General features: G+C 49.1%; 1 pseudogene; it reads left to right on the forward strand.

Annotated features, from left to right (window-relative positions):
* The window catches only part of LOC112549719, a 44403-nt pseudogene extending 34667 nt beyond the window's left edge, over nucleotides 1-9736 (forward strand).
* Nucleotides 9737-20601: the final 10865 nt, after the last annotated feature.

Below are 20601 nucleotides of genomic sequence, written 5' to 3' on the forward strand. Positions count from 1 at the left end.
TGGTAGGCCAGTGGCTCCATATCCTCAAGGAGATAGGTAGCCACCGAAGCCTCAGTTGCTACCTGCCCGAGGTTGGGGTCTGGTGCATTTGGACCCCAGCATTGAAGCCATGCCCATGGCCCACATTGGCAGTGGCTGGCATACAGGAGACTGGCTGGTGCTGGTGCTGGTGCTGGGTCTAGGGGAAATTTGAGAGGTATGGAGCACAAACTCTGATTTCCCTTCAGTCCCCAGAATTGCTTGAGCCAGCATGTGCAGCATCCCTGGTTCTAGTTCCAGCTCCTCCTCTGGCAGTGGGAGGCTCACGTTGAGAGCTGACACTGAGGTGGAGGAGACAGTGATTCCACTGCCTACTTCTGGACTGAAGGGAGGTGGCGCAGGTGCAGGGATGTCAGGTGCAGACACTGCTCCCACCTCCTCACTTCCGCTGGCAGCACTGATGTCATGGCTGCTTGGGAAGAGAATGCATCTGTGTCGGGGGGGGCGGCTTGCAGCTCTAGCTGTCCCCCTGCCCCCTCTTCCTCCCCTGCCAGAAGACCTGGCACCTGCCTTTCCAGCACGCTTCATATTAATCTTTCCTGTACTGCAAAAGGTCTCTTTATGTATGTCAGTCCTTTTGTATTGTGTGTTTTATTCCCTCTGTTGCGTGCGGGCACTGGACACCAGTGTTAAGAGTTATGTAAAAATTGTGTGCTGTCTGTCTTCTTCTCCTATGAATATCTGATTTTTCTTATTTATATTTGTGTGTGTGTGTGTGTGCAAGCTGTGCGTCTCCCTGCACAGGGATGGATCACGCTGGCAGGGAAAACACAGCTTTCTTTTTTCAAAGTATGCCAAAAAAAAAAAGAGCAAATATAAATTGAAAGAAATGGATAATAATCGTAATTGAATAGCTAAGATAAGGTAAGCTAAATCCTACCCAATCCTTTCTAACAACAAAAAGGAGCAGGAAAGTTCAACTACTGAGTAAAGTAACCAAGCTGAGATGCTTGAATTGGCTAGGATACCTTTCTCACTCCGTTCCTGAGTGGGAACAAGCCAGCAAAAGGACAGCACACCTCCAAACAGAGGCTTGTATGCTGTTTCTAGGTCCCTCCCCTCAGACTATGCTGTTTCTAGGTCCCCCCCCCCCGCCTCTGTCATTGGAAAGGCAGCCAGAGAGAAATCCTTCTCACTGGCCACCTACACATGTTAGTTTCCCCCCTCGGTTCCTCTCCCCCATTCCCCCTCCCCCTTCTAACTTTCACTTTCAGCATCAGAAGCATTTTAAGGACAGGGGAGGGGCTTCTTCTCCTGGCTATCAGATAAGGGGGTGGTTATAGCTGTGCTTTTCGGAAAAGGTGTTTCTTTCCTTCCTGGCCAACACAATCATAGACCAGTTCTGTGTGCCCTTTGCTCCTTCTCATGGAGCCCTAAATGCCTGGGAAACAAGGGGAGGTCAAACTGACACTGGAGCCTGTGATGAGAGGGCTTCTGCCTAGAATGAAAAATGAAACGATTAATAAGAGAAGGACTATCATGATCAACAACTTCCAGGGGCAAGAGAAAGAGAATATTAAAGACTTACAATGGAAACCAGGACAGAGCTACTGCTATGCTCTAGGCTTCAGCTTTGGCTAAGGCCCCAGCAAGAGTATTTTTGTATTAGCACAGTGGGGAGCAGCTTGGTGGCTGTCCTGGCTGAATTGGTTTAGGCAGCACTCCCTCAGGGCCTCATCCCACAACCAGGTCTGAACAGTGCTCCTGGGAACAGCCCCATTGAAAGCAAGTGCAGGACTGGCCTGAGGAATGTGGGGCTCTCCAGGGATTGTGTTCAGCATCAGGGCCTTAGCGCTTTCCCTGCAGGGAACAACTGTTTGTCATCTTCCCTATGGCTGCACTCAGTTCTTACCTCTGGAAACACTGTCACTGCATGTGCACAAAATGTTACAGGATTGACCATGGAAAGTACCAGAGGTGACTCCGCTGGCTTTGCCAGTCTGGGATTCTTTAAGATACAGGTCTTCCAGACTTTGGGCACAATCCCTGCTGAGCCAGCTGCACCCAGTGTTGGGAGGAGTCAGATACTGATATCTCTTGACCTTGGAAGCAGAGACCTTTGCCCAGGGGAACCTCAGGCAGAACAGAAAGTTGGTGAGCATTGAAAAACAGACCATAGCTGGGTGCTCAGGCAGGCAAAGGAGCAGGAGGGGATTGGGCATGAGGAGAAAAAGGAGAGGCTCTAAATCTGTTTTGTGGATCTGAACATGGCTGAGAGGAACGGTGGTTCCTGCAGAGGAGGCTGCCCAGGTAATGAACCACTTGCTTTTCTCAGACTGTACACCAATGTTTTAGTTATATTTCTCCTTAACTCTGTACGTCTCTGAGACAGAGAGCTTGAGGCTCCTGTTACTTTAAGGAGAAAAACCACAGTCAGAGAAGCAGGCAATGGCAAAACCCTGCTGCCGAGGCTGGGGAGAGGCCCATCAGGATAAACGGTTGCCCCCGTTGTCAGTCAGGAGCTCCCTGCGCAGGGTGATCTGACTGCAAGGAGATGGACAGCTGGGGCACTTACATGCAGGGAGCCTGCTCTGACGTGCTGGAAATGCAGCGTGTTGGAGCACACTCAATTAATCAAGTCTGCTGGAGCACATAAAGTGACGTGCTCTGGCAGCCTCACATCTCACGTGTGTCTGGTGCAGCAGGCCTCTGCACTGAGAAAATGGTGGTGGTGGGCTTTGAACTAAAACACAGTCAACATGCTTTAGTTCAAAGTGAACCATTTTCTCAGCGAGGAGGTGCACTGTGCTGCTGATAAATGTGTTGCCAATGCAGCACCAGGCACTTTTAATTAGTGCGGCTCGCTAATTAAAAGTGCCTGGCACTGCATCAGAATCACACGTGAAAATGCCCCTGGAGACCAGTGGCTATCACTGCTAACTATAGGCCTGGCAGCCCACGATAACCCAACAGGGGAAAAGCCTAACTCAGCAGCAGGAGGCCGATAGAGCAGCAGTCTGTGTCACCATGGCACTAGGTCCTGAGGAGGCACCCCTATTGGTGGTCTGGGAAGCACATGACCAGAAGGGGCGGGGCTTGAGGACTATAAACCCGGGGCCTGAGCTGGTCAGACAGTTGAGCCCTGCAGGCTGCTGGATGAAGAGCTCTGGGCCCGGAGGACTGCAGAGCTGCTCTAAGACCTGCCCGTTGAATACTGGTGTCTTAGGAGCACAGCCTGTAGGTGAGGGGAAGCCTTGCTGCAGGACAGCAACCTGTTGCTGCCATTGGCTACACCTACAGCAGGTTAATTTCTTATTATAGCTTACAACTGGCAATCTGATCTGGCTTTGGGACTAGCAGGGGTGGTACAGAGGTGCCAGTCATGCCTGAAGGCATGAGAATGTCTAGAGCCTTGCCGGGGGCTGGGGGCTTGAGAGACAGACTGGGCTTGAGCCTGATAGGGTGGCAGCCTAGGCAAGGACTGCAGCTGAATACCACTGAAGCCAGATAGGGCCAGGGGACCCAGAGGAGATGGAGCTGCAGCAGGCTCAGTACCCAGAGCAGGGCTGAGGTAGGGCCAGGGGTGCTCGTGGTCTAGACTGGCCTAGGAGTGGAGCCTAGGGGACTGGGTCTAGGGGACTGAAGGTCAGGGACCAGTGCTGCAGACTGACAGGGTTATGGAGCTATAGCTTAGAGTAGGGTGAGATGGGCCAGGGCCCAAGACAGAGCCAGAGCAGGCTCAGTGTCTGAAGCAAGGCAATAAAAAGGTCTGAATCGATTCAAAGCTCTCCAAAGCTTCGGAAAAGATTTGGAGAGCTTTGATGACTCTCTTTTTGGTTTTTTTCCCTTAAAGGGCCTGAGCAGCCATGGGGGAGGAGTCGGGGGGGGGGGCTCATAGAGAGCCCCCCACTCAGCGTGGGGCAGTGGGGGGCAGTAGGGATCCCCCCACTTCCCAGCAGCACCTGGTGAGCCAGGGGCACTAGTGTGTGGGCACAAATTCTGCCAAGCTTGCATCATTGACTACTGTGAGAAATGGGAAGAAAATGAACCTTTGAAGTGTCCCTGTCTGCAGAGCCAAGATCCAGAAACAGAATCCAAATTGGCAGCTGACAAATGTAGTCAAAGGCATTTAACAACTGGAGTCCCACAGAGTTTTCCAGCACCTACATCTGTGCCTTTTTCATCTTTGATTAAAAAGTTACATTGGCAATCCTCTGTTGTGGGTGGAGGGCAGGACAATTATCTTTGGACTCTGTACTCTTTGGCTTTCTCACTGGGAGCATGGTAGAGAGTGAATTATAAGACAGGACACATGGTATTAGAGATGCTTCTCTCTGCCTTCTTCCTTCATTAGGGTACATCTACAGGGAGCTCCAGGCATATCTCCACATTGCTTCCTTTGAAGGATTTTGGACTAGCAATTCAGTGTCCTTTTTTTGTGCTTTTCTCCCTAAATCCCTCACTTTCCCCCATAGCATAGCTGGGGCAGGGTGAGAAAGACACCAACCCCCTCCCCATCTTCCCTCCAAGGCTTGGCTGTGGGATGTGTGACCTTTCCCCAGGGAGCAGAGTGGTATGAATGTGGCACCAGGAGCAGCCCTCTGGACAGCCTGTGCCACTGCCTCTCCTTTTGCTCAGCCCCCCAGCCCATGCTTCTAAGGTGAGCAGCAGCAGTTGTAGCTCACTTGCTCGCCCCAGGAGCTCAGAGAGCTTGTTATGCCTCTGCATTCCCCGCTGTTTTCTGTACGTTTAAAACTTGGTTCTCCTCTCCCTGGAAGCCTTTATTAGGCACAATAGAAAATTTTGTGTATGGTTCTAGGAGACACAATTGTGGATCTCAGAGAGTTTTGATTCTTCTTGGGGATTTTATTTGAAACAAGAGGATAGAACTTATTTTAAAACCACAGGGATTCCCAGGCCCCCCTGTTTGGTCCTAAAGCCAATCGCTGCTATTTTATTCTAATTTCCAAGGTTCCTCTGGTCTCCAGGGCTGGAGATGACAGTTCAGTGATTTAGATGCAATCAGTGCCTTGTCCTGTGATGTATTGTGCATTAGCCATTATATATGGCACTGTTTCTTTACGTGTTGCTACACTGTGTGCCTCTCTAGGGACCACACTTGCTTCCGTTGTTTTCTGGTCAGAACAATAAAGTTACGAGCCCTGTAAGCTGTGTGCTGCACTCTCTCTCCTGAGCTAGTCCCATCTCCCCACCACTGTGGAGCCGCAAGGCATAGGTACACACAGACCAAGTTGAGTACCTGCCCTGCTGGGGGCAACTTACTGTGTGTGCTTGGTAACCATCTAGACCCTTTTGTGTCCATGCAACCTGGAAATGGGATTGTCACTTGTGGATAGGGGCCAAGAGCTGCAGTTCTGTGACTGGAAAACTGTCACCTGGATAAATCAAGGCAAATAGGGTTATGCCTTCATTCATTCTTTGATGCTGCTTCACTTTTACCAGAGCAAGAAAATTAACACACAGTGCTGACAGGTGTCAGATCAAGCATAGAGGGAGTGCCTTCCATGGAGCTCAAGCTATGTTATATTTACCCTTGCAAGGCTCTACTAAGGGTCACTAGAGCAGAGGGGCAAGTTTGGCCAAATCTTTGACTTCCCTAGACAGTGCCAAGGTGTGCCCTGACCCCACCAACTGTATGATAAAGTAGTTTTGTAAAGCACATTCCTGCCAGTGGCTACCCCATGAATACCCCTGTGTAAAACCTCTGTGACCATTTTCTTTTTCCAGACACTCTGCAATCTTATCTGGAGAAGGACTCATACTCCAAGGGTAAGTGCTAGTGAAGATCTGGTTGCATTCACAGAAAAATCCCACTGCAGTGCTTCCCTCCCCTCAGATGAGAAACACTCTCACAGCCCAGCACCAAAACTGCCTGTGCTGTGACCTGGGGGGTTGATCTGGGATTTTTTTGCCTTTCATAGATTTCATAGACATTAGGGCTGGAAGGGACCTTGGAAGATCATCGGGTCCAGCCCCCTGCCCCAGAAGCAGAAAGTCAGCTAGGATCAAAGGATCCCAGCAAGATAAGCATCCAAATGTTTCTTGAAAGAGACCAGAGTAGGTGCTTGCACCCCCTCTGGGGAGAATCTATTCCAGGCATTAGGAGCTTGCACAGTAAAGAAGTTTTTCCTTATGTCCAGCCTAAAACAGTCTTGGAGGAGTTTGTGACAGTTGGACTTTGTCATCCCTTGGGGTACTCTAGTGAACAGGCATTCCCCCAGGTCCTGATGCACACCCCTTAAGTACTTATAGGTTGCCACCAAATCATCCCTGAGCCTTCGCTTCTCCAGGTTGAAGAGTCCCATGGCTCTCAGACTCTCCTCGTAGGGCCTGTTCTCTTGCCCTGAGATCATGTGCATGGCTTTCCCCTGCTCTCTCTCAAGCTTCTCCATGTCCTTTTTTAATTGTGGAGCCCAGAACTGGATGCAGTACTCCAGCTGTGGCCTCACAAAGGCTGAGTACAACAGAAGGGTGACATCCTGGGACTTGCTCGAGAAGTAGGGGTGTGCGAAGCAGGCTGTATTCAATTTGGACTTGGCCCAAATTGGGGACAGTGATTCAATTAGTTGATTTGGATCACTGTCCCTGACTTGATTCAGCTGAATCCGAATCTGAAGATTCAGTGACTCCATTATTGACTCCAAGATGAACATGAGCCGCCAATGCCAGACCGCAGCCAGCAAGGCCAGCCATACCTTGTCATGCATCCAAAGGTGCATCTCAAGACGGTCCAGAAAGATGATACTCCCCCTCTATGCAAGTTTGGTCAGGCCACAGTTGGAGTACTGGGTCCAGTACTGGGCGCCGCACTTCAAAAGGGATGTTGCCAGCCTGGAGAGGGTTCAGAGGAGGGCCACCCACTTGGTGAGAAGGCAGCAGGACAGGCCCTACAAGGAAAGACTGAGGGACATGAACCTGTTCAGCCTCAGCAGGAGGAGGCTGAGGGGGGACCTGGTGGCTGCCTACAAACTCATCAGGGGAGATCAACAGCAAATAGGCAGAGCCCTTTTCTCCCCAGCACCACCTGGGGTGACAAGGAACAATGGTATTAAGCTGATGGAGAATAGGTTTAGGTTAGAGATCAGAAGGCAATATTTTACAGTTAGGGTGGCCAAAATCTGGAACCAACTTTATGTTCAGGTCCCTCCTGACCCTAGCTACTATGAAACTATGAATGCTGATTCAGAAAATCAGCGATTCGGACATAGACATAGCTTTAAATGTTTTTTCTACATACCTTGAGGTACCAGGCATGGCTCATGAATGCTGCAATGCTGGGGCAGATGGAGCATCCCACAGGAGTGCAGGGGGATGCACTCTGTGTGCTCGGCAGTGAACATGGAAGTGGACCTCTGGTCCACTTCCAGGTCTGCCAGGGAGAGTGCGGGGGGGTCCCCCCGTGCCTCCCCAGCTTGGCGATTGATCGCGGGGGGACACCGGGTGTCCCTCCAGACCCAGAAGGCACCAGTTGCCAAGCCGGGGAGGCATGGGGGGGCCCCCAGTGCACTCCCTGGCAGACCCAGAAGTGGATCAGAAGTGCTTCTGGTCCACTTCCACATCTGCTGTTGAGCGCGCTCCTGTGGGACACTCCATGTACCGCAGCATCACAGCATTCGTGAGCCACCTGCTACCTAGAGGTATGTAGAAAAAACAGTTAAAGCTGTGTCTATGTCCGAATCACCGAATCTTTCCGAATCTCTCCGAATCTTTTCGGAAGGTTCTTATTCGATTTGGAGAGATTAAAAGGTCTCCTGATTCGATTTAGATTCAGAGATTTGGCCACTGAGTCGGGCCAAATCTCCACCGAATCAAATCAGGGACCGAAGCTTCACACAGCCCTATCAAGAAGCACCAATGGATGCAAACCAGAGTTTTGTTTGCTTAACTGGCTGTGGTATTACATTGGAGGCTCATGTTCATCTTGTGGTCAGTCGTGACCTCCAAGTCTTTTTTGGCCGTGGTGCTAGTGAGTGTAGCACTGCCGGGCCTATAAGTGTAATGTGGGTCCCCCCTCCCACCCAAGGTGGAACGCCTTGCATTTCTCTGTATTGAATGCCATCAGGTTTTCATCTACCCACCTTGCAAGCCTATCAAGGTCAGCCTGGATAACCAGCCTATCCTCAAGTGTGGCCCCTGTTCCTCAAAGTTTGGTGTTGTCAGTGAACTTAGCCAGCCCACTTCTAACACTAGAATCCAGATTGTTTATAAAGACGTTAAGGAGTACAGGTCCAAGAGCGGAGCCTTGGAGGACACCGGTGGTCACCAAGTGCCTGTTGATTCAGTTCTGCCAACTACCACCCTCTGGCAGTAGTTGACGGGGAAGGCGAGGAATGACCTATGCCTGCCCCAACCTGAATTCTGCCCTGACGCTGTGATTTTTCTCCCACAGTGAAGGTGACTCTTGATCCAGACTCGGCAAATCCCCAGCTCATCCTGTCTGAGGATCGAAGTTGGGCGAGATGGGAAGACATGCGGCAGCTTCTGTCCAAGAATTCTGAGAGATTTGACATGCGCTGCTGCGTGCTGGGCCATGAAGGATTCACCTCGGGGAGACACTGCTGGGAAGTTGAAGTGCGGAAAGGGAATATCTGGGCCGTGGGTGTTGCCAGAGAGTCTGTGAAGAGGAAGGGATGGATCCACGTTAGCCCGGAGGAGGGGGTCTGGGCTTTGGGAGACTGGTATGGTCAATTTCAGGCGCTTACGTCACCTCATCCCACGCCCCTGCACTGGGTGCCCAGCAGGGTCCAGGTGTGCCTGGACTATGCAGGAGGGCAGGTGTCAATTCTCAATGCTAATACCAAGGCCCCGATCTTCACCTTCCCACCGGCTTTGTTTGCTGGGGACAGAATCCAGCCCTGGTTCTACCTGTCTGGCCCTGGAGCTGAATTCAGACTGTGCAACTGAAATGGGGGGCGGGCAGGGGAGATGTCCCACAGGGAATGATGAGATCGTCTACTCCAGCTTCCTGCTCTCTGTGCCCCAGGGGGGATCCCCTCTCCCAGCCCCCATGGCTGCACCTCTGTCACTCTTGGAGCTGCAGTAGATAAAAGGACTCAGTCTGGATACGTGAGCCCACTGCAGCTGGGAGCACCAGGCCAGTTCACCCCTCTGTGTACTATGACTCTGGAGGGCTCCAGCAGGGCTGGCCATGCAGTCTCTCCTTTAGGAAGCCCCCAGCTGGGGAGTCAGTGCTTCCCTCCAAATCTAGAGCAGCACATGGGATCTCTGCCAAGCCTTGCAAAGTGCCCTTTGGTATCCTCTGATCAGGAAGGCCCTGCTGCAGGACATGTGTGTGGGGCTGGAACCTGAGCACTGACAGGGGGCTGCGCATGGGGAATTGCTGACCTGGGTTGAATTTGGGTTGGTTTAAACATGCAGCTGAGGCTTCTTGGCAAGGAGTTTCATAGGCTGAAGTGCTATGGATCCTATCAGGGGTAGTTGCCTCCCTCCCTCAACCTCCCCTGTCGATACCAGCTCCACTGCACTGGACATTTGAATAAAAGCCTTCACTTTTTCTTTTTTCTTTTTTTAATGACTTTGGTCCCTTGGTCTTAAATCTTCCTTTTCTCTCCCTGTATTTCACCTGCCCTGGTTCTGCCCCATGTTCTGGTTCATTCTGGCAGGATGTCCCCTGTAGGATGGGCACCTCTTTTCTGTTCTTTGCAGCAGCCTGTGCACCTCAGCCTTTTCCCATCTAAAAGGAACTTACATGAAAAACTGGGGTTCACATTATTATTCACACAAGAGCCCCTCTGCTCCCCACTGGCAGCAACTTGGGTACTGATTGGGGTGGGAACTCCATTGTTCTTCACTTTATAGACCTTCTACAGAGCTGGAGAAATACCTTAGGAGTACAAATCGCATGAAAGGGTAGTGGGATCCAAAATCAGGTGGAAGTTTCTGAAAATCTCACCTTGGGTAGACAGGTGTATCAAATCTCTTATTCAATAGCTATAGACTCAGGCTGATACATTTCATGTTGCCGTAAGGCAGACTTGGGCAATTATCTTTTAGATATCTTTCAGAAGATATCATTTTAACAAATTATAGCTAAAAACAAATCACATATTAAAAATCAGACATCTACTGTAATACATTTTAATGTTATTTCAAAGATATTTTTTGAATTAGTTTTTTCAGTCCTGAATTACGTTTTTTGTGTGTGTGTAGTGTTATATATATGTGATTTCACGATGGCTGAAAATAAAGTCTTACTCTTGTATACTGTGGGGTGGGGGGTAGGTATTGGGAGTTGGGGCTGTGGGTGCGGGGGGGTGGGTGTGCACATGTGTGTCAGGGGCTGGTCAAGTGCTAGATAGTGGGAGCTGGGTGGGGAACAGGGGGCTTGTGCAGTGTAGTTCACCTAGGTGGTGCAGTGCAGGTGCATTCTGTCCCCCCAGTTTGGCCCACAGTTGTCCCTATGGCTCTCCACGTGGGGTTGAGCCCTTCCCACTTCTGCCTTTAGGATCCCACACTGTGCTCCAAGCCCTGGCCCCAGGCCTGGTCAGTGTGCACACAAGCTTCCTTGCGGGACTGCTCCATGTGCTACTGTAGCTGCCTGGGTACTGATCAGCTACTCCTGCCTCCAGCAGCTCTTTCTCCCCCTGCCCCTAGTTCACCACTCTGGGCAGCAGGTAGTGCAGGAAAGGAGCAGCAACAGCCATGACAACATGTGCTGGGCACCAAACAGCCAGATGGGGGGGGCAGGGAAGGGAGGGGAGGGAAACTGCACCTAGGTGGTTCCTGCCCAGTGACTGGCTCCAGCTCCTGGCTCCAGATCCACTCACCCACCTGCAGGTGGCTGCTCATCCATGCCAGAGTGGATGGAAGGTGGCCAGGAGTTGCTGCTGGAGCCCCACATGCTGGGGCTGGAGCCGCCTGGCTGCAGCTTCATCCCTGCTGGCCTAGGTGTGTGGTGCCTGGCATGCATTCCTGTGATTGAGGTCTTCCCTATGCTACCTGCTGCCTGGAGTGGTGCAGCAGGGTCAGGAGGAGGACAAGGAGCCTCTGGAAGTGGCAGGAGCTGAGCAATACCTGGGCAGCTGCAGTCACACCTGGAGCAGCCCTGCTGGGTGGCTGTGCACACTAGCCAGGGCCATTGTGGGGTGCAGGTGGGAGTGTGGCATGGGCTACCCCAGGCTGAATACAATCAATTGGTGGGTGCCTGCCTATGGGCCAGATCCAATCAGTTGGTGTGCTGGATTCAGCCCCTGGGCTGTATTTTGCCCATCCCTGCCAGAAGGTATTCAAAGGGACTCACCACCTTAGGAAGATCAATGTCAACAGGCGGTCATAGTGGGATGTGAGGATGAACAGCATCCTGGTAGAACATGATCACCTGTGGGGAGCGAAACAGCAGAGGGTTAACACTGTGTGGGGAAAGAGAGTGATGAACGAGTCTGTCCAGAAGAACTGGAAGCCCTTGAGGTGATGCACCAATACATGCCCCCACCAAGGAACCCAAGAGGCAAGGGGACATCTGTAATCATCTCCCTGGTACCTGAATGAGCCTATGAAACCTCTAAAAATCATCTTTGGGGCTTATGTGGCCTCATACCTCTGAATGGCTATGAATTCTCCTTTCAGGTTCACCTAACCCATTGCCTCAGACCAGGTGTTGTGGGAGCATTTCCATTCCACAGGTTTGGGCCACAAGTAACTACTAACTGTCTGATGAGATGCAGCAGTTGTAACGATGCAGGCAGAGTGTTGGTGCACTGACACTCACCAGCTGGTTTGGTGGACAGCCTTAGGCATTGCCTTCAGGGAATTGAGCCCCAGCGACTGAAAGGATGTACTGGGTTATCAGCAGGGATGGTGGAAGATGCTCAGCAGGGTTGTCAACAGGATGGGTACATGGGGAGACCTCAATATCTTGATGTTGATGGCATATGGGCTGTCAGTCTCAATGGGCTGGTACATCTCCTCAGAGGTCTTGTACAGGAGGATGGACTACCCAGTATCCTCCTGTCCTTCCTGAGATAAGCAACACAGCACAGTTTATTGGAGTTGTTTGTTCCCTGCACGGACATCTGGGAGTTCCTTCTGGTAAGTGCATGTTAGTCAGTGGGCTCCCAAAACCAGTCAGCATCACTGAACAGCTTGCAGCACACCTTCAACTTCTTTGCCTTGGCAAAACTGATGCCAATTTATTTAATACAAGCGGTGATTAGATATGCTTCCGGCAAAGAACCACCCCACCTTTTGGAGGGTTAATTGACAGAGAGCCGCTGTTTGAGTGGGTTCAGATAATTAGAGATTAAATTGATAATTAACCCCCAACATCTAAGGGTGATCTCCAGGCATGGACATGACAAGCAGTTAGAATCTGCCACCATAAAGTAAGGTTATGTTACTAACAGGCTGTATCACAGGAGTTTGTCCTTTTGTTGCCCTAAGAACCAGGGGGTATCTGGCTGTCTTCCCAAATGAAGAGAGAGCAAACAACAAGATCAATATTTCCTTAAAGTATACTTCAGTTTTCTCCAAATGAGAATCTATTTATTTTTGCCAAATGGGGACCCAGTTAATAGGGCTGTGCGAGGCTTCAGTCCCTAATTCGATTCAGCAGAGATTCAGCCCAATTTGGTGGACGAATCTCTGAATCCAAACCGAATCAGAGGACCCTTGAATTTCTCTGAATTGAATCAGAACCCTCTGAATCAATTTGGAGAGATTCAGAGATTCAGACATAGACACAGCTTTAAATGTCTTTTCTACATACACCTAGGTAGCAGACTTGGCAACTGGTGCCTCCTGGGTCTGCGGGGGGCACCTGGGGTCCCCCTGTGGCCGATTGCTGAGCCCGGAGGGGCACAGGGAGCCCCCCTTGCACGCTCCTTGGCAGACCCAGAAGTGGACTAGAAGTACTTCCGGTCCATTTCCGGGTTCACGGCTGAGCATGTGGAGGGCACCCCTGCACTCCTGTGGGACGCTCCAGGCACCCCAGCATTGCAGCAATCATGAGCCGTGCTGCTACTTCAAGGTATGTAGAAAAAACTTTTAAAGCTGTGTCTATGTCTAAATCTCTGATTCCCCGAATCAGCATCAATTCTTCAGATTTGGATTCAGCCGAATCGAATCAGGGAGAGTGATCCAATTCAACTAATCACATCACTGTCCCTGATTCTGGCCGAATCTGAATTGAATAGGGCCCGCTTCACACACCCCTAGCAGTTAACTCTTTAATTAATCAATTTTATTGAGAATTATAAAGTATTAGTTGTAAGCATGCATATAAATATAATCTCAGCAGTTTCAATAATCTTGGCAAGATACAATCTTAGCAAGCAAATAATTCTACATTACCGGTTCTAGTTATATACAACTTGTGAGCTGGACAGGCTTCTAGAGTGGGCAAGTTTCCTTGAAAAGAGATCAGATATCTTAAGTTCTTAGGTGCTGTTGGGGTGGAGAAAAAGGAGATTTCTTTTGTTCAGGTAGTGATATTTTTAGCCCTCTAGTCACGTAGCTACTAGGGCTGTGCGAAGCTTCAGGTGGTGATTCAATTTGGAGGAGATTCGGCCTGATTTGGTGGCTGAATCTCCAAATCCAAATTGAATCAGGGGACCAATTTAAAAGTCCGAATTGATTCAAAGCTCTCCAAATCTTTGGCAAAGATTCGGAGCGCTTTGATGATTCGGGCAGTCCTTGGTGGCTGCAGCAGGAAGCTGCAGCCACTCCGAGCTGGTAAGTACTAGGGGCGGGGGGGGGGGGGCGAGCGGGGAGGTCCTAGGGGCGGGGGGAGGGGGGGCTGGGTGAAGGGACAGTGGGGGGACCCCTGCCTGCCCCCTCAACCTCCCCGCTCCCCCAATGCCCCCCTCCCCGCTCCCGCAACCCGCCGAACCTGCGAATAGCGAGGGTTTCCTGTACAAGGAAAGATGTAGCCATAAAAAAAAAGAAAATGCCAATATAATCTATTGGTTATAATGAATGCTATATTATCTAAACAAAAAACCCCAGGGAAAATGCTTACCTATGATAATAAAAAGCACAACAAAGATGACACAAAGATGTAGCATACACTTCATAGCCTATAGATTTGGATAGACTAGATTGTCTAAATGCACACATTTTAACACACGAGGGGCTAGTCCTGGAGGGATCTAGAGAAATTGGCATATTCCATATTGTGTGGGATAATATTTCCCTTTTTTAGCCAAAACTAGGGTTCCCAACTAGGCAGTGGCCTGTGTTTGCAAGGGAATTACTTTTTCATTTTGTCCTTTTTCCCCATATTTTAGTGCCCATTCAAAAATGATTTTATGATTTAATGCCTTTCCCATATATGTGTCTGTTATCGGGTATTCTCCAGGCCTGAGCCCTGGGACTCTGCAGAGTCCTGTAACTAAGTTATAGGTACATGTTTTTGATGTGCATGAGTTTCAATAAGGCAACCCGAAGCTATCCCCCATTACATTTGTTGGATTCAGGTCCTTCTCCATCCATGACCCTCATCATGATATTGACACCTGGGACACAGCCCTAGACATATTAATATTTGTTTACAGGCTGTGGCCTGTGCCTCTTTCATGTCCTGTTTGGCTGTGCTGTCAGTGGAAAGATCCAGGGACATCCTTATCCGTAGTTCCTGTTGTATTGCATTCTCTCTCTTTCCTGCCATGACTTGATGAAACACTTGATTAATAGGGAGGAAGAGTATATGGATCGGCACAACCCCTGTGGTCTTCTGTCAAATGCACTGGGAGCTTTTCCTTCCCCTACACCCTTTGCCCTTGCCACGCCATCACGATGTTGCTATCAGCTTGTGGGGCAGAGGTCTCTGCTACCCGGTTCAATACTGAGTGGAGTAACCTCTGCTCCTTGGTCTCATGTTTATCATAGTCCCAGGCTAGTGCCCATGCACAGACCTTTTGTCCTGTGCACACAACCAAAGACCTCGATGTCCCAGTCTCTTCACAGTCAGCTACCCCTCGTTGATTTATAGAGTCTGCTGGTTCAGTCCAATGTCTCTTGAAGCTGGTTACAGTCCAAAATGGCTTTGATTGGGATGCATTACAGTGCAAAGAAAAAAAAAAAGAGTCTCTACTGGGCGCACTCTGGGACACCAGTATGCATCTCTGATATCACTCCCCTTCTGGGATGCTCGAAAACTGGGCCACTGTAGTATTGCAGTGGTTATAATTGCTTTCATTGCTTATTTTGTTATTGACTGTAATTGCTTTGACTGTTTATTTTGTTATTTCTCTTTTTATATAAGGAAACCATTAAGATAAAGTTAACCTTGTTATGATTTACTTTTTATAATTTAATCAGTCATTATTAGTGCTTGGAATTAGCCATCTATTTTAAATTTCTTATTGCTTAGCATAAATGTATTTGACATATTGGTCTCCTAATTTTAGACACAATTGACTCATGACTTTAGAACTTAAATTTAGTATAAGGAGAAAGCTTGTGTAAGGGTTTGTGGTATGTCTGGTATGTGTAGATATGTCTGGTTTGTGTGGAAAGAGGTAACGAAAGAGTGAATGATGGACGTATGTGACAGCAACAGAGGAAGATGGGCCTCTCGCAGCTGGTGAAAATAGCCTTCTGTTGTTTAATGGTTAAGGGCTGCAGCAGACGTTGAGTCAGCAGTGAAGGATTACCAAACACTAAAGCGTGCTCCATCTTGATGGCTGAAGACTGCAAGCCACAGCTCCTGAAAATTGCAGACCACAAAGCCAGAAGATCATGACCTACCAATCCCAGCCTGCCAACAAGGAGGATGGCCTTCACACCTGACTCAGTGGAATCCATAGGCTTGTATGGACAACTATTACTATAAAGAATGAACACAAAGACAAGGCTTTGGGTCTCTTCCACCTGCAAGAAGGAGTTATGGGTGCGTCCAACAAGACCTGACTCCAGCTATCGTGGTCAGCCTGGCCAGCCATCAGACTGACCTTGAGCAACTTTAAGAACTTGGTAACACCTTAACCTTTGCAGGACTGTCTAACTTTCTGTGTGTGTGTGCTTGTTTCTTTGTATGAATGAATGAATGAATTAATGAGTATGCATGGGAATGAGTGAAGCAAATAAATTTACTGTTCTTTATTCTTTTTATGCTGCATGTTTTATATTCCAGTAAGTATGGCATTGTGCCTTATCCCCTGATATGATTCTGGCTTATTTTTAATTCACACTGTACGCCCTGAGCACACAACACCATGTTTCTGGCTTCACGTAAGCCCCACCCCACAAAAGGACTCCTCTGGCTGAGTACAGGAGGGCTTACTATATCAAGAAGATCCTGAGCTATGTCTCCTCTAAGTAGGTGAGGCTTCTGTGCCCAGAGTCTTCCTTACCTTTCCAGGCCCTCCAGGGACCTGGGTGATAAAAAAATAAACCCAAAAGAGAGGAAAAAAAGAAGAAAGAAAAAAAAAACCAGGACTCACTCAGCAAGGTGCCTGGTCTGCAGATCCGTCATTCATCACTCACTCAGCAGTTACAAGTTAAGGAGCCTGTCTGCCTTGTCTCCTGGTGCTGCCCTTCTCATTGCTGCTGGGTTACATTTTCCCAGTGTTGCCAACGTGGAGATGGCTTCCCGGTCTCCATCTCCTGGCTGTCAGTAGTTCCTTTCTCTCCACTGGGGTTGCTGCTTCTGGTCCTGGCTGCCCCCTGTAGCCTTCTTGCTTCTGGTCCTCTCCAGTCTGAGAAGCTGTGGGATGGCTTAAATTTGAAGGTGCAGGGTTCCCTCCTCCAATCCAGAGGAAACACCAGCTCAAAAAGCATTGAGGAGTAGTGTTTGAGTGTACAGGATTGGAGCCATCAGGTAGGTAGGTTCCCTGCTCCATTGCTGCGCTCACCAGCCCGGGCTTCACTTTCACGCCCTCACAGAGGGCCAGAATCCAATGTAATAGGGACTTGGATGATCTAGATCAATACTCACGTTAACAAATTCCAATTGACAGGTACCCCACACCCAGTCCATGAAAGCAGATGCCTGCATTTCCATTACACGTTGGTGTAGACTTTCCATGTTCTTTTCCTGTAAAGGCAAACAAAAGGATGGGGCTATTTCCCTGCATCAATCACCCTTCCATTGTTTCAACTGCATGACATGGAACCAAGTGAGAGATCCCTGTTTATTAATACAATGTACTGAAGGATCTGCTTTGTCAGTGACAAAATATGGTCCTTCCCAAAAAGGGGAAACAGTGTGTGCTTCAATGAATTTTTTACAACTTTATCTCTGACTTTCTATTTTTCTTCCATTTTCTACTTCTTTTCCCATTTTCTAGTAATTTTTCCTCTTGCTTTTTCATAGCCTTGATTACAAATTTTCTGTATCTCTGTTTGTGCCTGTTAAATCTTAAAAATCCACTCATGCCATGTTACATTATCCTGTAAAGTTGCATCTGCTGCAGTGTTATTTCCCCACTGGAAAACTTCAGGGGTTTTCGTGGGATGTCCAAATAGAATTTGGAAGGAAGAGAAAGGAGACCCTAGATATCATGAGCTGTAGAGTGTCATTAAAATCAAGGGTAGATGAAGATCCCAATCAGTTCCAGCAGCTGATGTGACTTTTTGCAGACAATTTTTAATAGTTTGATTCATATGCTCCACCTGTCCTGAAGCTTGAGGATGATATGGGTTATGGAAGTACTACACAATGCCAAGAACTTTACACAATGGGTCATGATTTGCCCTACAAAAGAGGGACCATTGTCAGAATCAGTAGTTTCAGGAAGGCCAAAATGAGAACAGACAACATTAAAAAGAACCTTAGCTGTGATTAAGTATGATCATGGGAGGTACTAGGGGTGTGCGAAGCAAGCCCTATTTGATTCAGATTCAGATTTGGCCTGAATCAGGGACAGTGATTTGATTCGTTGATTCAGATCACCGTCCCCGATTCGACTCGGCCAAATCCAAATCTGAAGATTCGATGCTGATTTGGAGAATCAGCGATATGGACATAGACACAGCTTTAAGTGTTTTTAAACCTCGAGGTAGCAGGCGCGGCTCATGATCACTGCGATGCTGGGGCTCGTGGAGCATCCTACAGGAGTGTGGGGGCCCCCATTTGCTCGGCGATGAACCCGGAAGTGGACTGGAAGTACTTCTGGTCCATTTCCGGGTCTGCCAGGGAGTGCGCTGGGGTCCTCCTGCACCCCCTGGCTCAGCAATCGGCCACAGGGGAACCTCTGGGTGCCCCCCCAGACCCAGGAGTCACCAGTCGCTGAACCAGGGAGGTGCGGGGGGGGGTCCCCTGCACACTCTCTGGTGGACCCGGAAGTGGACCAGAAGTGCTTTTGGTCCACTTCTGGGTCTGCTGCTGAGCATGCTGGAGAGCCCCCCGTACTTCTGTGGGACACTCTATGTGCCCCACCATCACAACACTCACAAGCCTCTGCTATCTAGAGGTATGTAGAAAAAATATTTAAAGCTGTGTCTATGTCTGAATCTCCAAATCTTTCTGAATCTCTCTGAATAGATTCAGAGAGTTCTGATTTAATTTGGAGAGATTAAAGGGTCCTCTGATTTGATTCGGATTCGGAGATTTGGCTACCGAATCAGGCCGAATTGCTGCTGAATTGAATCAGGGACCAAAGCTTTGCACAGCCCTAGTAGGTATAGCTTCTACCTATCCAAAATAGCAGTCAACCAGCACCAGTAAATACTGGTGTTTTTGAGCTGTATGAGGCAATTTGTCCATATAATCAACTTGTAAGCGAGACCACAGTCCAGTTATGGGTTGATGTTGAAAGGGGGCCTTAGCAAGCTGTGTGTTTTTCAAAGATTTCATAGACATTAGGGCTGGAAGGGACCTCGGAAGATCTTTAAGTCCAGCCCTCTGCCCCAGTGGCAGAAAGTCAGCAGGGTCATAGGATCCCAGCAAGATAAACATCCAATTTTCTCTTGAAGGCGTTCAAAGTAGATGCTTGCACCACCTCTGGTGGCAGTCTATTCCAGGCCTTGGGGGCTCAGACAGTAAAGAAGTTCTTCCTTATGTCCAGCCTGAAACAGTCATAGAGGAGTTTGTGACCATTCAACCTTGTCATCCCTTGGGGTGCTCTGGTGAACAGACATTCCCCCAGATCCTGATGAGCACCCTTTATAAACTTATAGGCAGCCACCAGATCACCCCTGAGCCTGCGCTTTTCCAGGCTGAAGAGTCACATAGCTCTGAGCCTCTCATCATAAGGTCTATTTTCCTGACCTTTGATCATGCGCGTGGCTCTCCTCTGCACTCTCTCAAGCTTCTCCACATCCTTCTTGAATTGCGGAGCCCAGAATTGGATGCAGTACTCCAGCTGCGGCCTCACCAAGGCTGAGTACAGCGGGAGGATGACATCCTGGGATTTACTTGAGAAGCATCTATGGATGCAAGCCAGCGTTTTGCTCGCTTTACTAGCTGCAGCATTGCATTGATGGCTCATGTTCATCTTGTGGTCAATCATGACCCTCAAGTCCCATTTGTTCATAGTGCTAGCCAGCGTAGCACTGTTAAGCCTATAAGCATGCTGCGGGTTTTTCTTCCCAAGGTGGAGAACCTTGCATTTTTTGGTGCTAAACACCATCAGGTTCTCATTCACACATTACCTGAGCCTGCCAAGGTCAGCCTGACTCACTCTCCTGTCCTCAGGTGTTTGATGCTTTACCCCAAAGTTTGGTGTTGTCCAGCGTAGCACTGTTAAGCCTATAAGCATGCTGCGGGTTTTTCTTCCCAAGGTGGAGAACCTTGCATTTTTTGGTGCTAAACACCATCAGGTTCTCATTCACACATTACCTGAGCCTGCCAAGGTCAGCCTGACTCACTCTCCTGTCCTCAGGTGTTTGATGCTTTACCCCAAAGTTTGGTGTTGTCGGTGAACTTGGCCTGTCCACTTCTGACACCAATGTCCACATCATTAATGAAGATGTTGAATAGTATAGGCCCAAGGACAGAGCCTTGAGGGACCCCACTGGTCACAGCGCACCACAACGATTGACTTCCATCAACCACCACCCTCTGGGTCCAACCACAGAGCCAATTCCCCAGCCAGCAGATTGTAGTGAAGCCAAGACCGCAGTTGGCCAGTTTTGCTAAAAAGTGATCATGGGATACCAGATTGAAGGATTTTTTAAAGTCAAGATATATGACATCAATCTCTTCACCCTTGTCCAGGTGATAGGTCACCTGGTCATAAAAGGAAATAAGATTGGTCAAGCAAGACCTACCCACAACAAACCCATGCTGGCTATCCCTCAGGATGTCGCCATTGGCCAGTCTGTTAAGAATGGTCTCTTTGATAATCTTTTCTAAGACCTTCCCCAGGATAGAGGTCAGGCTGATGGGCCTGTAGTTTGCCAGATCCTGTAGTTTTCCTCCCTTCCTTGAAGATAGGCACCACATTGGCCTTCTTCCAATCTTCAGGCACTTCACCAGAGCGCCACAAGTTCTCGAAGATCCGTGCCAGGAACTGGTCTATGATACTTGCCAGCTCCTTGAATACCCTGGGGTGTAAAATGTCAGGGCTGGCTGACTTGAAGGTATCCAGCCTCTCAAGCTGTTCCTTCACAAGGTCAGCACTGATGGATGGCAAGGAATCTCCCTCACCCAGGCTTTCCCATCCCATAGTGGGCAGGGACTGGTGAAAAACCAACGCAAAG

This window comes from Alligator sinensis, unplaced genomic scaffold, assembly GCF_000455745.1.
Source record: "Alligator sinensis unplaced genomic scaffold, ASM45574v1 scaffold1097_1, whole genome shotgun sequence".
Lineage (NCBI taxonomy): Eukaryota > Metazoa > Chordata > Crocodylia > Alligatoridae > Alligator > Alligator sinensis.